At 43.2% G+C, this 20,765-nt stretch overlaps 1 long non-coding RNA gene across 2 annotated transcripts in view; it reads left to right on the plus strand.

Annotated features, from left to right (window-relative positions):
• Positions 1-20,765, plus strand: part of LOC138776062 (uncharacterized) — a 44,799-nt gene that overhangs the window by 6,336 nt on the left and 17,698 nt on the right. Inside the window, exon 1 of one of the 2 annotated variants that reach the window (XR_011360715.1) lies at positions 15,481-15,559. The exons of the other annotated variant lie outside the window; for it this stretch is intronic. This is a non-coding gene — a long non-coding RNA (uncharacterized lncRNA). Of the gene's footprint in view, positions 1-15,480; positions 15,560-20,765 lie in introns of those variants that run through there. 2 annotated transcript variants of the gene reach the window in all.

Genomic DNA, 20,765 nt, shown 5'->3' on the forward strand with positions numbered 1-20,765 from the left:
TCACCCCTGTAGGTAGTCCACCAAGTAAATGGTACCCCCCACAGAGGAATCCCCCTGTAGGTAGTCCCCCAATTAAATGGTATAACCCACATAGGTAATATCCCGCTGTAAGTACTCCCCTTCACCCCCATCACCAATTAATAACATCATGTTGGTGATCTCCTTCTCCTTCTGTAATATGAAAAATAACACCTGGCTTTTGTGGAGTCCTCTGGCATTTCTTTTACCTCCCTGCTCTGAAAGCGGTGCTCGAGTACTGACAATTGAGTGCTACTGCTCAGGAGGGAGAGAGTTGCCTTTTGTGAGCATCTGGCAGAGAGGTAAGCCAATGGCTCCTCACCTTGTCAGTGCACTGTACTCATTAGGAGCCCTTAGAGGTAAAATGCTAGGTACCAACCCTACCACTGAAAGCATGAATGGGTGAGTAGCTCTATCTCCCAATAATCCCCTAATTGTCTCCCTAAGCAGTCTGGTGGTTGGCACCCTGTGCAACCACACTGGGCCCACATGGCTAGGGCTGACTATGATTGCAGTTTATGTAACTGAACCTTTGGGACCAAACAAATAATGTTGGTTGAAAGGGTCATCCTGGACTAGAATAAGCTGATCATATTATAATTTTAGGGTAAAGGTGTTAAAGGGTAACATTTGTGAGGATTTAGTATTCCAAGCTACAATAATGATGTTCTAAAGAATGCTGCAGCATTTCCTACCATATAAATTGTTCATTTGCCGTTGCCTCAGTCTTGCTGAAAATGAAGTTTTATTTCTCCCTGCGCTATATGCAAATCAGCGCTCCCAGGCTGTAATCTTTCCACTCCTTGCTGTAATCATTGCCCTCCATGCTGTAACCCCACCTCTCTGGGCATGATTCCCAGGTTACAGCCGGGTAGCCCTGACTACTTGAGGAAGAGACACCACCCACATGGCAGGTTGAGGGAGAGACACCACCCACATGACTAGTTGAGGGAGAGACACCACCCACATGACTAGTTGAGGGAGAGACACCACCCACATGACTAGTTGAGGGAGAGACACCACCCACATGACTAAATTGTATGGCTGTACAGTCAGGGTACATGTCCAAAAACAAATCTATCCCAGCACAATAAATCAAAATAAAGGGGGAATAGTGCCTAAAATGTAACTTTTAATAAATATGGTTAGGATACACCAATACCAGTGTGCCCAACACCAAAGCTACTAATATTTACAATACTGTTGGATCGTCGCACATCCGGAATGCGTACGGACCAACAACGAGTTAAAAAGGTCTGTATTATTAGGTACTGAGGCTGTGCAGCCCCTCCTCAGTATCCAATTTAACGTCATCAGGGGAGTTATACCAGCAAACATGCCACATACAGTGGATACATATGCTTATAAATACCAATATAAATACCAACACAGTAATACCCAATATACATTAATTACTTTGCACATTTGTGTATATATATATGTGCTTGTTTCAACTGGGTATACTGTAATGATAATAGGGCTAAACAGTGTGTTGTGCAAATCTTGCCGCTATGCGGTTACTCACTGGCCCTTGTTAGTACCAAGTGGAGGATAGGAGATAGGATAGGATAGGAGACACTGCAATAAAAGTAATGATACACAGTTTCACCAACAAATAAACCATTATTGTCTAATGAGAGAAAGGAATTCCCAGGTGGGTTACTCACTGTGTGCTCCCATGACCTGTATTAGGCCTGTGCTGAATCGCTACTTTGGCAGCGCTAACAGAGTAAACCTAGGATATGAGATACAGCTAATGAGATATGTTGCCATCTAAAGCCAATATACCCATAACTGCCCCACATTACTTACTAGTTCCCCAGCAAGGTCTCCGGATTCAATATCAGGTCTGCGTCTGCAGTGGAAGATCACAGTCTGGGCACGCCGACGCTAACTTTAACAAGTCCCGCGTCCTGCCCTTCCATGACTTCAGGAGCGCGCGCTTCCGATCGGGAATGCCCCCCCCAGGTCATGTGACAAAGAGCGTCACACGCCGTGTGGGTTCTCACCCGTCCCACTCCGGCTTAGGGATGCCCCCGTCGGTCATGTGACTGTGATGTCACACGCCATGTAGGGAACGTTCCGTTCCCTGACAGGACCTGACGTTAACTCTACAGGTATGTCAGAAGAGCGGTGAAGCGGTGCTGACCATGGTATAGTGATGTGTCCAGCTCATTAGAGCTAGGCACAACACCTAAAATTAGTGGCTATGTAAATTAAAAATAACTGGTAGAAGTGGCGTCACTAGAAATAGACCTGGATGGCTTCAAGAGACGAAGGGCATGTCCTAATATTTAGATGTACTTAAATAGATACTGAATGGATACATAAAATATATTTATTCTATTATATATCCATACATATTTGGCAATCTAAAGAGGGGGATGTCAAAATGGCTAGAAAAAGGATATGTCAGTGAGGGAAGTACTTATTGGTCTGGTGGGCCCTATCTTGCCCTGTTTTTCCCTACTGTAGGCCCTATTCCTAGGTGGGATGGCCGCCCTAAAAAGGGCAGTCCCACTCAGGAGCCTGTGCTTAAACACCCAGCTGAAGACCCTGACTATCTGATGGATCTTACTCAGTGGTCTACTAAGACCCTCCCTGACTGCCTGTTAATCCATCAGGACGGATGGCACCATATGGATGTAAAAGTGGGCAGTGCCAGAGCGGAGAAGGGAGGGGAGGGGGGGGGGAGAGACTAGTTAGAGCTGTTTTGCATACAGCGCAGGAAGGAATAAAACTACATTTTCCGGGAGATGGGGACAAGAGCAAATAAGGAGTTTATATGGTAGGAAACACTGCAGCATGCTTCAGAACGTCACTATTGTAGCTTGGAACATTAAATCCACAATATTCTCCCCAATAGGTGATCATTCAATTCATGGCCATACAAAGTCTTCCAAATAGAAGATTCTGTTTAGAGAGATTGTCCACTCTGGCTAGTATACCACTGATTTTGTAATGGAAAAACTCATTTACTTTAGTGAACAAATTGTGGTGAATGCTGCATGCAGATAATGTTGTGCCTTGCTACTAATGTATCAACCAAATTTTCTGCAGGTCTTTGGCAGTGATGAGGCTTTGCTTTGCATACCAGCTCTGTCAACAAGCAGTTCTATCACACATTTGTCTTTTAACCCATAGCTTTTTGTGTAATGTTCTTCTATAGCCTTGTCCTGCTTTGTAAGATTCAGTGCTCTATATTTTCAGATCCCCAGTCACATCTTAGTCAAAGATATATATTTAGAGGCGCCCTCCCCATAAAAAGCACAAAGAGGTCATACGGGGGGGGGGGGGGGGGGGGGAACTGACCAAGCTCTATTCTGATACTTAAAGGAGACCTGTCACCCCCCATGCCGGGGTGACAGGCTCCCGACCCCGTTACAGCCCCCTATACTCACCTGATCCCGCCGGGTCTCGCTTTCTGAGCAGGTCGGTGACTGAGATATCAGCTCGCGAAGCCCGGCGCGCGCGCGCTGACGGGAGAGTCAGATGCCCATGGAGAATGAATGGGGAGTCCGATGCTCCATCATTCTCTATGGGCATCGGACTCTCCTGTCAGCGCGCGTGCCGGGCTTCGGGTGCTGAAATCTCAGTCACCCGACCGGCTCAGGAAGCGGGACCCGGTGGGATCAGGTGAGTATAGGGGGCTCTAACGGGGGGTCGGGAGCCTGTCACCCCGACACGGAGGGTTATAGGTCCTCTTTAAGGGTTTAATCCTCACAGCCTCTTCCAGCCTCTTCCAAATAATATTCCAGAGAAAGTAGGACTATATTCCCCCTCTTATTGGCCAGCTTGATAATGTCATCTATCTTGGATCATAGCCACTTAAAGAGGTTTTTCACCTTCCACAGGATAGGGTACAAGTAAAGGATTGCAGGGGTTCCAACCTGAGTAGCCCTCAGTAATCTTTAGATTGACCCCAGCTCCTTTGTTTTGAATAGAGCCCCGGGTATGTGCTGTAGTCGGCTCTGTCCAGAGGCTCCATAGAGAATGAATGGAGCCGCCGGAGAAAGACAAGTATAGCACTCAGCTCTTTCCAGCAACAACATAAAGAATGAATAGAGCTGCGGGTAATGTGCCGTACCCACGGCTCTATTCAAAACAAAGGAGCTGAAGGCCAATCTGGAGTTCGCAATTTTTGAACCTTAATACTTAGGTTACAAAAGCTCATACTAATATATCTTTTCAGTGCTTGATCCAGGAGAAGAAACAATAAAATTCACACAAGGATCTAAAAAAGCTTTATAATTTTTATATTACATGTGTAGACATATTAATATATTGAATTTGGCAGTCTGTCTTGTGTCTTCTTGATATTCTGTTTTATTAATCTTGCATTTTCACATGTAAATATGTTTTTTTATTATTATGTAGAAACAAATATTAAATTACAGTAATATCTTCTATGTACTGTATGAACTGATTTCAGATCTGTTACTTTTTAAGGACAGTGACAACCAAAGTGCTGATTTTTCCCCATTCATTGGCATGTGAGAGCAGTGGCCTAGATTTATAAAATCATGCTAAATCTAGGCACTCAGTCGCTTTCCTTTGGGGAATAAGGAGTGCTAATGCTGACTCTTTGATGAAACTAGGCCAATATCTTTGCACAGAAGATTAACAAACAGGGCACTGACTGTATTCTGGCAATTTATTCTAGACATGAATGCATCCAGGGATGTCTTTAGTTTTATTCCAAGAAAAACCTTTACCATTGCAAAAGAATTGCACTGGTTTCACTGTTTAGGCCCTGTTCACGTCACACTTTTGTTTACATGTACTGTATATGCCTTGGGAAACTCATGCCATGTATGTTATTAAATATCACATCTGTCACCAATAGACTAATATGGGATCTGTTCATCTGTTATGGTATTATAGCTTATAGGTGACAGTTGCCACTGTTAGACATCCGTATAAAGCGTCTGTTAGCAATAGACTAAAATAGCATATGTTTATTAGACATGTCAGGAAACACTATTATAAAAACATTTTGCATATCATTAGTAGATCACTGTAACAGATGCCATACAGTGGCATCTGTCACCTGCCGATAACCTTGTTAAAAATGTATGTATATAGAAGTATAATAATACCAGCCAGACAAATGCCAAAATGACCCTCTCTTGTTCCCTGGCAATGGAAAGCCATGGGGATTTATCAATGTTTTTGTGTAGTAGTTGGTATAAAATAGTTTCCCCTTTTTGGAACAGTTGCTCACATTCTCAAATATTTTCATTTTTTGCACAAAAATGTAGTGTTGCCCAGAAAAAAAATCCCCCTCCCCCAATGTGAACAGAGTCTTACACTACTGATGCATCAAATGAACCATATTTTAACAATTGTATGTTATATAAAGTTTGGAGGTGGAGGTGGGTCTATCCTCCAGACAGGCTATAAATATTAGATTGGTGGGAGCCCCATGCCAGACAGCTGCATCAATTAGCTGTTTAAAGGTCCTGTGAAACTCATGGGAGTTCCACACTCTTCACTGTTTGCTTGCACTTGTCCTTGCATCGTTGTACTATTTTTAGTGTTGGTGCAAGGAGCTGCATTGTTGTCGAATTTAAAGTGAATGTACCATTAGGCCTGGGCTGAAGCACTGGATGTGGGCCGACCCACCCCCAGTGCGAGGAATCCCCCGCCCCTCTATGATGCGGCTCCATTAGAATCAATGGAGCCAAATCATAGAGGGGCAGGGGTTACCTCCCACTGGGAGTGGGGCTGCCCGCCTCTAGTGCTTCAGCCTGGGCCGGATGGTACATTTACTTTAAGGCCTCTGCAAACAGCTGGGTGGCGGAGGTGCTGGGAGTAGAGAATCTACAGTAGTAATGAAGGGAAGTGTTTTGTCATTTGGTCGGTGGTTTCAGGCTGCTGCTGGAACTCTTCCAGGACTGCATCCAGCTTTTCCAGGCACCCGGAGCAGAGTCAGAAGCAGCAACCTGAAAGCCAACAGCTGAGCGGAATGAGGTACTTTGCTTCACTACTGTATATTCGCTCATCTCTAGCTGGGAGCCCCACCAATCTACAAATAGGCCATGAATTTTTACTTGCTGAATAACCTCTTTAAGGGTACAAACCCACACACCGTATACGCAGCTTATTTACTGCTGCGATACGCAGCAAATACGCAACAAACACGCAACAAATACGCTGCAGATTAGATCTAAATAACTGGACACAGCATCAAATCTGCACCACCAAATCTGCTTCAAATCTGCTGCGTTTTTGCTGCGTATCTGCTGTGTATACGGTGTGTGGGTTTGTACCCTACGTGTGTAACTTCACATTAAGGCTATGTTCACACACACAATCTTGCTCAGTATTTATTCAACCAAAACCATGAGTAGGTTGAAACCACAGAAACTGTACAAATCTTTCCATATAGTTTTTCTCAGTTGGCTCCACTCCTGATATTGGGTACACATACTGACAGAAATACTGCCCAAAATACTATTTGTGAACATAGCCTAAGTGTAACTGATGGTCCAAGCACGAGGAGGTGGATCCCCTGGATCACTGAGGAGTGCTGGCGTTCCCTCCCTGAGGAGCGGAGTCTAAGGAAGTGCAGGATGTAATGTTAGGATGTAGTTCAGACTTGAGATGAGATGGAACTGGGAATAGACTTAGATTCAAATAGCTAGAAGATCGCTTGGAAGTGGCAGTAAGCCAGGAAGCACAAGTGTGGTTGCTGATTGACAAACAACAACAACTGAGCCAAGAGCTGGGGAGGTGGGAACTATATATATACCCTGAGGAGAACATGCCAGAAGACTCCAGAGTCTGTGGGCTGAGCTTATAAATACAGGTTGACAGGCGCATGTCTGTAAATAGAGGGAGCCCAATCCTCCAGGAGGCCAGCTCAGAGCAAAAGAAACTGCTAGAGGACAAGCAGGCTGAGAGAAAGGGAGATGATCACAAAGCAGTGCGACCCAGACCAGGTAGGGGGTAAAGGAGACGGCTGCATGCTGTTACACTAAGGCTGTTTTCACGTGTGTAATACAGATATCTATCCCAGCCTGGCCATGAGTATAATGAGCTGAACTGGCAGATGATAGATTACTGTGTTGCTTTCAGTTTGTATTATATAAAATTACATGTAACAGCAAAGAAGTGGAGAAGAGTTTGTAAATCTCTGCCTAATTTCTTATTTGCATCTTATATAAAGTCTTCAATCTTCTACCTCAGGGGCCTATGGCTCGCGAGCCAGGTGGGGCTCTTTTGATGGCCGCATCTGGCTCACAGCTCGCCCGCAGCCCGCAATGACAACAGCAGCCTCACCTACCGCCAGCCTGGACGTGCTCCTCCAATGTGAATGTAATCAATGCGGAGCAGGAGCATGGGGCCGCTGCGGATGGCCATGGTGCAAGCATCCAATCAACGTGTGCTCCATGGCCGACTGCAGTGACCCCATGCCCTGCTCGACTACCATATTGGTGCTCTGGTGGCATCCATATTGGTGGTAACCCAGCAGTATTGCCCCATCCTCCCATCTCTCAGGTGGGGTAGTGTGTGTTTGTGCGTGTGAGGTTGTTAGGTTTTTCCCTTTTTTTGGCGTCTCTTCATCTTGAAATCTCAAGTGGTAAAACCAGCCGATTAGCTGTCCCTTTACTGAACAAAGCAAAAGCAATTAAGTCATTCAAACATTAATCGAACTTCATGGTGGGTAAGTAAACAAGGGTGAATTGTCACTGGTACACAACATATTTCACCAGCCATTCCTTCATAAGAATCCAGCTGTAAAATGCCAAGGGGGACAGGTTTGGTTGTCAGGTGGCTTAGGTCTACTATTAGACAAGCCGATAGGGGCCCGATAATAAATGTAAACAAACACCCATCTGATAGATCAGCGCTCGTTTACTGGGCCTATTACACGGCCCGATAATCGTTTAACAAGGGCTGCAGGGACATCGTTACCCATGTCCTTGCAGCCCTTGTTTAAACGTTATATATTACCTGTCCAGGCTGCAGGGCTCCTCTTGCTCTGTGCTTCTCCCCGGGTCCACGTGCTCCAGCTTCAGAGTGGCCTGTCTGAGCTGACAGGCCACTCAGCCAATAACTGGCCGCGGTGGTCCCGGCCTGTGATTGGCTGAGCAGCCTGTTAGCTGACAGGCCACTCTGAAGCTGGAGCGCGTGGGATCCGGGGAGAAGCACGGAGCAAGAGGAGCCCTGCAGCCTGGACAGGTAATGAATATCATCAGTCGCTGACAATTATAGGTCAGAACCTATATCAACGATCAGCCGATGACAACGATCATTGGCTGATCGTTGTCTTTATTACACAGAACGATAATCGGGCCGATTCGGCCAATTATCTTTCCGTCTAATAGTACCCTTAGTGTGTGTGTGTGGCGGGAGGGGGGGGGGGGGGTCAGGTGGGGTGGTGTGTGGGGTCATTGCTGTACTGACAATTTTTGGCTCTACATGTGCATGTGAGCAGTCTTTTTCACATCTACAAGAAAATCACATACACAAGGACCAACCTACGATTTTATTTACCTGAAAAAAGTAAATGTGGGAGCTTGTGCATGTATTTCGATACAAAGTGTCACTTGAGATTAGGTGACTTTAGATTCTGGGCGTTTAGAAGGGAGTTGCGTGTATTTATTCATTGTTTGTCTACATTATTTATTGTTCATCTACTTTTACTTGTACAGTATAAATTATTCTGTTTCAAGCTATCTATGCTATCTTCATTAATAAAAATGTACTCTGTATTTAACTATGCTATCCTGTGTATTTGAGAGTGCATACTGCTATGCAAGATGTGTGCACACTACGCATCTGCAAACCTATATCCTGAATCTGAATGAGCAACTAGCAACACTAACACAATTGATAACACAGAAAACATGTGCTTGCGATTAAATAGATACTTGCTTGGGCAGATGTGGGGAAAGATAAGAGGAAGGTGCACAAAAACTGAGCCAGCTAACTGGGTGGCAGAAGGCAAGGTACAGGGAAGAGTGTCAGAGAGGCTAGTCCTGGACTAGCACATGCTAACAAGTTTGCTAACTTAACTGATGAGGTGGATGACAGTTCAGGGACAGCACTTCTGCAGCAAGACACTTGCTCTGACAGCCAAGGAAATGTCTGTTCCGGTGAGGAGGGGAATCAAAATGCAGGAAAGCCAGTTGCTAGTAGTGGGGAATTCAGTTATTAGTGGGACATAAAGGACAATCTGACACTAAGACCTCAATTGTTAAACAGTGTATTGCATTAAAGAGGTGTTCCAGGAAAAAATAAACTTTTCCCTTATTCACAGGATAGGGTAAAGTAGGAGATCGCAGGGGTCTGACCTCTGTACCCCCCTGCTGATCTCCCTAGCGGAGAGAGCTGAGTACAGCACTCTTCTGGCATACTCGGCTCTTTCCGTTAATGAATACCCGCAGCTCTATTCATAATACAGAAGTCGGGGCCTGATACAGAGATCGGCGGGGGGTTTCTTAAAGCATTGTACTGCCCCCTAAAAGTTATACAAATCACCAATATACTGTACACTTATTATGGGAAATGCTTATAAAGTGCTTTTTTCCTTGATAAAATGATGATGTCCCGACCCGACTCCTAGAGCTGTGCGGGCTGTGGCTGCTGGAGAGGATGATGGCAGGGGAACACTGAAGGACACAGGGCACTGGAGGGACACTGAGCATCCCTCTGCCATCATCCTCTCCAGCAGCCACAGCCCGCACAGCTCTGGGAGTCGGGTCGTGACATCATCATGTTATCCAGGAAGTGAAGCCTTGATGTAGTAGTAAGTGCAGGGAAAAAGAACTTTATGTGCATTTCCCATAATAAGTGTATATTGGGGATTTGTATAACTTTTGGGGGACAATACAATACTTTAATAAGAAATTTCGCCGGACTACTCAATTATATGCATCATCACCAGTTGTTGCTTGAGCTTCTAAAGGACTTTTGGCAGAAGACCTGTGAGGCATTGTGAATGCCAATAGGATGGGTCTCCAAACTGCGGCCCTCCAGCTGTTGCGAAACCACAACTCCCATCATGCCTGGACAGCTAAAGCTTTGGATTTGGTTGCCCAGGCATGATGGGAAATGTAGTTTTGTAACAGCTGGAGGGCCGCAGTGTGGAGACCCATTCCAATAGCATTAAATGTATAGATGTCCTTGCCACAAAGTAAAGAGGAGTTAAAAATGTTTATAGACATTTTATGCTTTTTTCCAAGCCTTTCATTCCTGTTCTTCATAGTATCAGTCTATATTTAATTTTTAATTGCTGCATCCATTGTTAATAATTGACCCAAGAAGCCTAAAGCTTTACACTATTGTGTTCTAAACATCTGTTGTCATAACCTTTGTTTTCTTTATATTTACATGAAGTCCTATATTTCCACTGTTTTGTTTTGCCTTTGAAAGGCTCCTCAGCATGATTGTTGCATTAGTATGAGTTACTAACGTTTCTGTCACCGGTGTTCAACAGATCATGTTCCAGTAGTCTAGTTTTCTTTTTTTTTAATGGTAATGTTTCTTAATTTTGCTTAACCCCTTCACGAAAACAGACTAAAATGGCCTAAATCATCAGACCAATTTTCATTCTTGCCTTCTCACCTTCTGAGAGCTATAATGCTTTCAATCTATGCTATATAACACCTTTAAATCTATCATAAAATGTATGATAGAACACCAAAAATCTTACTTTTGGGGGTTTTACGTGTCTGCGTAGTGCATTTTATGGTAAAACTGACAATTTTTTACTATTTTTTTACAGTAAAACTTTTTTTTTCTTTAATAATTATGATTAAAATGGTTATATTGTGACTCTTTGGGGTGTCATTTTTGAGGCATGAGCTCTGGTTTTTATTAGTATCATATTTGTGTAGATTGGACATTTTGATTGCTCTTTATTGATTTTTTTAATGATATATAATGTAACAAAAAATAACCTTTTTTCGATTACGCCATTCACCATGCAGGAACAATGTTGTTATATTTAATAGATTGGAAAATTACGCATAGCACAGTATATAATATGTTTATTTTTACATGTTTTAATTGTATAATGGGAAAGGGTGGTGATTTTAACTTTTATTGGAGGAGCTATGTTATAGTTTTAACAACTTGTTATTTTTTCCATTTTTTAAGTTCCCCTAGGAGACTATTGCATGCAATTATTAGATGACATACACTGGTCAATGCTATGCCATAGTTGCTCACTTTTCCCTTGCATTAGTTGAGATAAATCACCCCTGATAGCTTTTGTTTCTCCTGAACTCTGTTATGAGGACATGATGGCATCATTTGGACAGCATTTTATTTGTCCTTCAGCTACTTGTAACATTTTGTCTTGGAATACAGTTGATTCCTATGTTCTTAAATTTTGGCAGTGATGCTAAAGCCAATCTGACTTTGTCTTCTTGTTATTTGGCAAATTTTAATAAAACTGTAGCTACGGTGAGAGATTAGCTCTGTAGAGCTGGGCAGCAGTCAGAGACAGGGATGCAAAGGTATGAATTTAAAGAGCAATACTCCTGTTTTATTTATTGCAGAAAAAAACAAAGAAGTACAGCCTTTACATCAGCACCTGGACTGATTTGGACCAAATGTGATACACAGACTGGCCAGGAAGGGAACGACAGGCCCCACTATCAACCTGCCCATCATTTCATAAAAATCCATAAACAGATATTACGAAAGCCCCTTAACAGATATGTTTGGTAGGGGTTTCCACCTATTCCTGTATTTTCTGTATTTCAGACACCTTTCCCAGAATAGGATATATACTTTCTTAAACGTGGCGCAGATATATGACAGGTATCTTGGGGAAGCGATCCCCTACCACTTTTCCTGTCACTGTCTCACACTACACAAAATATTATAAATAGTGTTTTTTTTTATCAATATCAGAATGTTATCCTTTATACAAGCTCCTAAAATACTTCTTATACTAAATTCTGACTAAATGTATTGCTCCAAAGTTAACAATAGGTGGTGTAGGTCAAACTTCTTTTTTTTTTACTATGGTGTTTAGGACATATTGAGCTGACACATCATGCTGACACATCAAACAATCTTAGAACTTTGAGTTTCAAAGCCTGTGGCACATTTCTTTCATAATATTCAATCAGTTATGCATATGTATGTTGATTGCTGCAAGCTTTTGAAATTATGTTTGCACTTGGAAAAGATCTTATAATGCAGCACCAAAGAACAAACTGTTTTTGACTTTCAGGTCAACAGCTTTGTATTCTCCAATATGTTATTACATTAAACTGTACAGGATCTGTATACAATGAAAAGAAGTATTTAGTTGTATGATGAAATGGGCCTGCCCAACATGATATGTGTGCTGCTACTGTGCCCATCTACCACTGCTCCTATCAGTAGGCCTTGGTTCCCAATTTGTAAGGCCCTTTTCTAACTTTTACCTCTGTGACTCTCCCAAGGGTTGTTTATACATTTTAAAAACTGTAAAATGCCATTGAACATAGTCTTTGATCTCTAACATATGTCATAAAAAAGAATGGTGTTCAGTTTCTAAATAGTTCACAAGTACCAGTAAAGGTCCCGACAGGATATCTTCCCTGCACATGCGCGGTAAAGAGGCCACTAATAATATATGAATATACATAGTGGAGGGGACGGGACGGAAGGGGGCGGACTGGGTGGGATAAGTGGGTGCCCCAGGCCACAGGGCAACGCCCCAAATGCTTCTAAGCTCCTAATAAGTATAGGGGCAATTAGGGAATTGCTCGAAAATACAGAGGAGAACAAAAAAGTTAAGAACAGCGATCGAGTGGCAAGATGAACAGCTTGTGGGGCATATCTGCGGGTTCTTTGGAAATGTTTTTAAAGCGTCTCTAACCCCGCTCTCTAGTAGATGCTGTAGCTGCAGGCTGCTGCTCGCCTCCTCTGGCTGTCAATCATTTGGGAGGAGGCAGGGAAGTGGCCAGAGGATACTGTATCTGATGAAGAGCTCCTATTAATAATTTTTGTGCAATGAGCTGAGTTTTTTTTGTGCAGCATGTGCAAAGTGTATAAGCAGAAAAAAAATGCACTACAGATACATACTCCCTAAATCTAGAAGTTTCCCTCCTAAGATTAGTGATGTCACAAGCTGTTTTAAAGTTTTGCAGGAAAATACAACAGGGATATTCCAATCAACATCAGGCATGATAGAATCAGCCGACTACAATATCATTGTTTACTGACAAGTTTCATCGATCAACATATTATCATAATATAATATAATAGTCCTGCACAATAGCAATTTTTAAAAAAACTTCCACCACAACTTGGAGGTATGTTTAAATATTAGATTGGGTCTGTTATTAATTTGCCGGGTATGTTGGGAAAGCTCTCCTTGCCTACTTTCTATAGACTTCCATTGGTAGACATAGGCCAAAAGAGGAGTAGAGAAAGTCCAGCAGCATCCACAGGGAATTTTTCAATGCTTTATTTCGCAAAACAGCTTACATGAAATACGACGTTTCGACCCCATCTGAGGGTCATTTTTGCTTCTGTCTATCTGGTATATGTTAGCATTATACAGAAAATAAGGCATGAAAGGATGTAGTTTTTCCTCCTGAGCTGACTCACTGAGAGCACCCTGACACACATTTTTCATGTTGTTCAGGAACAGTAGCAGAAGGCCTCATTCTACATGTCCCTACATGTTATGGGGCTGTGATCCATGTAGGGAAAAAACGGACAAGTCCTAGTACAGACCTGCAGTTGCAGCACTATGTGGATCACTATTCTTCAATAAATAGGTCAGTACATTGCAGACAACTATGGATGCACATCTGTAGTGGGGACCACAATTGCGGACCACACTACAGATGGGTGAATGTAGCCAAAGGCTCACTTACAGAACCAAGCTGCTCAGCCTTCTGAGAAAAGCTCTAATGGTGTAAATTTCTATATACGGACAGTAATCATATATGCACTGTATGGGTGTTTACATAATGAAAGTGTACAGGGGGCTTCCTTCTGGGAGCAGGCAAAGTATCACACTGTATACAGTAAGATAAGTTGCAGTATTCTGTTGGAGGAGGACCTAACAAAGTGTGAACCCAGCCTTATGTGAATTTTTATCATCCAGATGGATGAATAGAATTTTCCTATATAAGTTGACTGTTTAGTATTTTCTGTAAAGTTACAGTCCTCTGGCTGCAAATTACCTGAAAAAGCTCAGGTGACCCACGACTGCAGGATGTTAAATGCATAAGCTGTTGTTGCGTTACCTCTGCATCAGTCTGCAGTCACAGAGCTTGAAGCGGTAGTAGCTTTCCCTAGGTACCAGGCCACACCCATCAAAGGTGTTCCTAATGTCCCCCACTTTAGTGTAGTGGTGCAATATAGGAACGCACAGACTCTAGTAAAGCAGTATGTTTAGTTGGCAGTCTCTTAAAGATGCAGTACAGTATTTTTCAATAACTGCTTTCACAAAGTGCATTTTGTGAGCAAGTTCTCTTTAAGAGGTTTTGTGAATGATCCTGCCTTAGTACCTAGACTGAGAATGGACAATAGGTTTGGCAAAGTCTCTGGAAGTTTTAGTGAAGACTTGTACTTGTTTTGAGGGGACTACAAATTTTTCCAACCGCTTTGAATAAGACTTGGGCCTATATATTTGCAAAACATCTAAAAATGTCATCATGTTTCTTCTTATGAAGAAACAATAAGATTTTAGGACACTTTGAAAAGCATTTTAAGAATGGAGATAGGGCCTCCTATTTTAGTGCTCAGAAAATTTCTTTTTGGTGGAGTCTAATTTAATAACATGTTTCACACCCCCCCCCCCCCCCCGGAAAAGGATATTTTTGGTATAGAATAAATGTAAAGCACATGATGGCTTTAGAGGATTATTCATAACAATCAACACAGTCATTCAACATGAAAAAACTGCCTAGTTGTCTGGCATTCCATTGAAGCTTTTAAAATATGGAATGTATCTCTCCAAGAAACAAGTTTGATGTGTAAATGAGCAGGCTTATTACAGATGTAATTGAAGTTCTACCCTGACACTGATCAATAGAATGGACTTTTTCATATCAAAGATATTTATCTTTAAGTTTTCCATAAGAACAATAGTTACAGTGCACTCAAAGCAGTGCAATAATGAAGCAGTCTTTGCCACCTCCCGACCCTCCAGTGCCAGCCCTGCACAAATCTACATTCCCACAATGGAATGCTGTATCCAATGTAAGCACTTCTTGGTACCTTGCAGTGTACAGCTTTGGGAACCAAAACACTTAAAAGAGTTGTATCCTGAAGCAAAGTTAATAAAATCAAAGATGTACAACAAACATATATGTTAAGGAGAACAAATGTGCTGTTCTTAGTAACTGACATCCCTGTACCATTTTTCTTCCCCATGGAGCTATTCACTCCCTGGTTTCTTCTCTGAACTGTGACCCTGCTGTTGCCATGCAACAGAGCACATATGTTCCCACAATCCCGCTTGCTTGCAGGTTAAGTATTGACCAACTACCAGTACTTCCTGAAGGTTGCTGTTGAACTTAGCATGCCTGGCCCTTTATAGTGGGTCATAACCAAGGGCGTCAGGTTATCAAAAGTAAGTCTTTTGTGAAATAGTACAGTGTTAGAATAGCTCGTACACTTATATAAATATGTCTAATTTCACATAATGCATCATATTAGAAATTGTTTTTTTTTAAATACTACAACCCCTTTAAAGTGTCACTGTCATTTTAAAAAACTTTGGACATGTCATAGAGTTATGTCATATTCAGACCCATACCGATCTTAAGAACAAGTGGGGAGATGACCCTGCTGCAGCGTGGTCCTCTCCCCGCTCAAAGTCAGTGAAAGAGTCGGGCTCCATAGACCTACATTAGAAGTCCAACTCATCACGACACAGAGCTGGGAGAGGACTGTGCTGAGTGTGGTCTTCCCCAAGCTTGTTCTCACAATTGGTATGGGTCTGAACACTCAGATCCGGACCAGTTAAAACTTTTGACATGTCTGTATGACACGGAAAACAGGGAATCCAACAGCATTCGAGTAGAATAATCTTCAAGTCGATGAGTGCAACATTTTGACTCGTATACTTGACAAAGACTCATTGTGAGTTGAAATGTCTTATGCTTAGTTTCTCAATAAAGACTTGAAGATTATTCTCCTTGGAAGCTGTTGGATTCCCTGTTTTCTATGTCATATAGACATGTCAAAAGTTTTTGTCCTCTACTTGGGATTTTGGGCTTCCAACCAGGGCCGGGACAAAGGGTAGGCCAGTGTAGGCGATGGCCTAGGGCGCCTTCTCCTGCTAAATTACAGGGGGCGCAATGTCCCCCTCACCCTACCTCACCCTAGCAGCATCCCTTCCCTGCTCTGCCCTGCAGCTGCTGAAGGATCCAGTCCTCTGGCGGCAGACCCCTGCTCTCCTCCTCTCTTCTGCTTTGCTCCGGAGCTGAAGATAAGCTTCTGACCAATGTCACATGACGTCCGGATCCAAGCAGGAGAGGGGAGAAGTGTAGGGACAACTGTAGTGACAGATGATCCTGTGTGGCTACATCTCCCAGCATGTCTGGCTGTGGTAGAACTACAACTCCACCATCCTAAGCCACCCCCCAATGGTCCTCCCCCGGACCAGAGACAGATGAGCAGTATGATCCTCCACTCCACCTCCTCCTCATGGTCAGAGACAATGTAATCCTCCAGTGGCAACGGCTCCCCGCTGACCAGATATAGCAGGGTAGTGACTAAATCCCATACCGTATAGGGACCCCGCTGGATGCACGCACACAGCTCTCCCAGCAAGCCCCGCCCCGCCTGGATTTCATTGGCTGCTCCACTCCTGGCGTCCTAGCAGCCAAAATCAGACTCTGACTAACCCCCCAACCCTAATCCCAACGTTAAGTTTTAGGGTTAGGGTTGGAGGTTGAAGTAGGGTTACTACCAAACTACTTAAGTATCCCCGGCCCACACAACAACCCTAACCCTAAATCTCGGGGTTGGTGGGACGTTACACCAATCTGACCCCCAACCCTAACCCTAAAACTAAACGTTCGGATTAGGGTTGGGGGCCCGTCAGGATCTGATTTTGGCTGCTAGGAAGCCCAGAGTGGAGAAGCCAATGAAATCCGACCAGGGTGGGCTTGCTTGGAGAGCTGTGTGCACGCCCCCAGTTAGGTCCCTGTACGGTATGGGATTTAGACACTACCAATATAGCAGCAGCATGTAGTCCGGCCCTCCACCGCTCTGAGGGACAGTGAAAGGGCCCCCTTTGTAAAAAGTTTGGGGACCCCTGCTATACACTATGTGTGGGCAGCCAGGAGGCTATACTGTATGTGGGGGCTATAGACTGTGGGGTTGTGTGGAGACTATACACTGTGGGAGCTGGCAGGAGGCCCTTCTGTATATGGGGGCTATACACTGTGGGGGCTACACTATGAGGGGGGGGTGGAGACTATACACTATGTGGGGGCAGCCAGGAGGCTATTCTGTATGTGGGGGCTATACACTGGGGGGGGCACCATTTGCCTTACCTGCCTAGGGCACTCCTTGTCCTAGCCTGCTTTTAGCCTGCGTCCAACTTCTGTTGCAATGTGGAACAATCCGTGATGTTGGACTTTACCATTTGGTCTATGTGTTTTATCATGGTATAGAGAATGCACATAACAGGTTTATATTGCTTTCCTGTGTTAATTCTCTCTCTGTCTTTATTGTGCAGGTAGTTTCTCATTCTAGTAAAAAAAAAAAAAAAAAGTCCTCAGCCATCAGTTTCCTAGATTTACTTGCTGTCTCCATTATTAAATAGACAGTAGCAGAAGAAGAGTAGCATCTGCAAGTAAATGATCTGTATTTCTCTTGCCAAGGAGACAACATAAATGGGATGAGTTCAGACTAGCAAACATTCGCAAGTCAGAGAAAAAAAACTGTAGAACACATATTCAGTGCTTCCTAAGAAGTATATCTCTATTATAAAACAATAGTATATTCAAATCTTTTGTTAGCTTTAGGAGCAGAGCACAGTGTGCCATGTTTACTGCAGTTTCTGTCTGCCTTATAATAAAGTGAAGGAATGATTATCGAAAGAGTGCAGTAATGTGTTCAGCATGGAGTGCTCTAATATAAGGTGAACCTTTAACCTATAGGGGATACTGGATGTACATACATATAGGCCTGGGATAGTATGTGCAGTATTCATCTAGTAGAGAAGGTTATTGAAGCTGGAACTCAGTCTTTCATAGTCACTTGGTTTAGGAGGCAGTAAAATGGCTGCACTCCAAGTTCTCAGCTTTTATTTCTTTTCACTCTCGATTTGTTCTTGGGAGCATTTCTTGTACTCACTCCTAGTAAACGCTATTGAGATTAAACAAGTCAGGTTGCAGCATAAGTAGATGAGAGTTTTTATTATTGTCGAGTAGGAAACCAAATTCTTTATTTTTAACTTATTGGGTATTTGTTGGCATTCAACCTCCACATTACCACAGTCACTGACTGACAGGAAAATGACGTTTGACTTAAGACAATATTTGTATGCGGTAAGCAAAGTAATCTAGCTACTATTTGAAGAGAATATTATAAAACCTAAAATAAACATATATGTAAATGTTCTTCTTAAATCAAATACATAAAACCTGTATATTGTAATAGAAGACATGTCTAGGTAAGATACTGAACTTTTGTAGTATTTTTTTATTGATAATATACAAAACACATAAAAAATATTAGAAGATAAGGATACAAATCCCCTGCTGCGGGAGCTTTATTATATTGCTTGCAGCACTGCAGAATATATTTCTGTAAGGGTGGGTTCTCATGTAATGGATCCGCAGGGGATTTCACATTGCAAGTTCACAGCAAAATCCGCTGTGGATCCTTCCCTGTCACTTTCAATGAGATTACATACTCGCAGCAGGACTGTCATCCCACTGCAAGTATGTAAAAGTCAGCCCTCTTAACCCTCTGCAGGCCGGTCCATATATTACCATTGTGCGCTTGGGCTTGAAGCGGGCGCTCACACAGAATCTGCGGCAAGTTATCTGTGTGATTTCCGTAGTGTGCAAGTGCCGTAAGGGTAAATGATAAGTTTTAATATGCCGCGTGAGGTAGGGAGAGGGGTGGCATTTGGACGGAGAGCAGCGCGTGTCTAGTCGCAGCTCTCTGCCTGTCAGCGTACAGTGCGGGGATGATTGATAGGCAGAGAGGCCCAATAGTGGCTCTATACTGTGCTGCAGGGAACCATATCAAATGAATCAGCTAGGGTACATGCCATGTGCAAAATGTATTATCTTTAAAACTGTTGTGCCTGACAGTACCTAAAAAATTGGCATGATTTAGAGACTTGGATAAAGGGGTATAACATGCACCAATGTGCGTTGAAAGTGAGTAAAAATTTCGGTTTCTAAATATAAAGTAAGCTATGAGGTGTTAGATATAGATGGTAAAAGTGTCTGTCATAGGAAAAATACATTGTGCAGCCAGCACCGCCTGCTGGGGATTTTGAATTCTGCAGCTGTGCTGCACTTTGTGAATGACTGGCAGGTCTCTCTGCCAGTCAAATGTTCTATCTGCACGTGTGCCTTGTGAGGATCAGGAGGCCAGTCCAATCACATTTTGAACCGGACCCCTGAACTCTTATATTTATGATCCCTAGTTCATATTACACTTGCTGGCTATTAGACTAGTTTACTAGCTCAGTATTCAGTGTTTTCTATATCCTTATCTGCTTTGTTATCTGGCTTTGGATTCTGATTTTGCACTTTGCTGCCCGCTTGTTTTGACTTGGCTTGTCCACTGTACCTTATATTTAAATATGTATGTTTTGTGTTTTTTTACGTGTCACAAGTCACCTAGGGTTGTCTGAGGCAAATAGGCAGGGACAGTCCCTTCCATGACCGTATTCTACCTGCGTTATTGTAACATTGAAAAAAGAAAATGCCCTGCATCTTCTCTTGAATTACAATGTCAAGCTTGGCTTTCTCACACACAGGTTTTCCTTTTAGTACTCTCTGATTTAAAGTAGGGAGAGGGATCAGTAAGCATATGGACCATAGACTCTGATCACTTATTCACATTTCTTTCCAATTACAATATAATCCTATAAAAAATGTATATAACTCCTTGCTAAGGGCTCACTTAAACCACTCACTTCCATCATTAAGGACAACATTGCTGTTACATGTGCACCATTTGCGTACTTACAACTTAACCCCTTAACGACCGCGGGCGTAAGTGTACGCCCCCAAAACCCGTGCCTTAACGCAAACGGGCGTACATTTACGCCCGCGGTTTCCCCGATCGCTGCGTGTACACACGCAGCGATCGGGGAAGATGGCCTGCTATAATGTATAGCAGGCCATCCCTATATAAGTACGATATAAGTACCCCATGAAAGGGTTAAATACCTGCTGTGGACACCTCAGCTAGGTAGCTGAGGTGTCCAGAGCAGGTATTGACCCATACTCACCGGATCCAGCGTCCCGATCGCGTCTTCCTGGTTCCGAACGCGTCTTCCGGGTTCCGAACGCGTCCTCGTCTTCGTCGGCGTCTTCGTCTTTTTCCGGCGGTCCCCATCGGTAATCATCGGCTCCAGCGTCGTCAAACTTCGGCTTTTTCCGGAATTGGCGTTCTACTGCCCCCTAGCGGCTGATAAGTGTATATAATACACATATCAGTAGCTATAGGGTTGAAGAAAGATTTTTTATTTTTTTTTCCCCAATTTTTTTTTTTCTATTTTCCGCACCCTTTCGCCGCTGAGTGCTGATCAGCATCGCACGTAAGTGCGCCGCTGATCAGCAACTCCTCCTTTTTGG

The sequence above is a fragment of the Dendropsophus ebraccatus genome, chromosome 1 (genome assembly GCF_027789765.1).
Source record: "Dendropsophus ebraccatus isolate aDenEbr1 chromosome 1, aDenEbr1.pat, whole genome shotgun sequence".
NCBI lineage: Eukaryota > Metazoa > Chordata > Amphibia > Anura > Hylidae > Dendropsophus > Dendropsophus ebraccatus.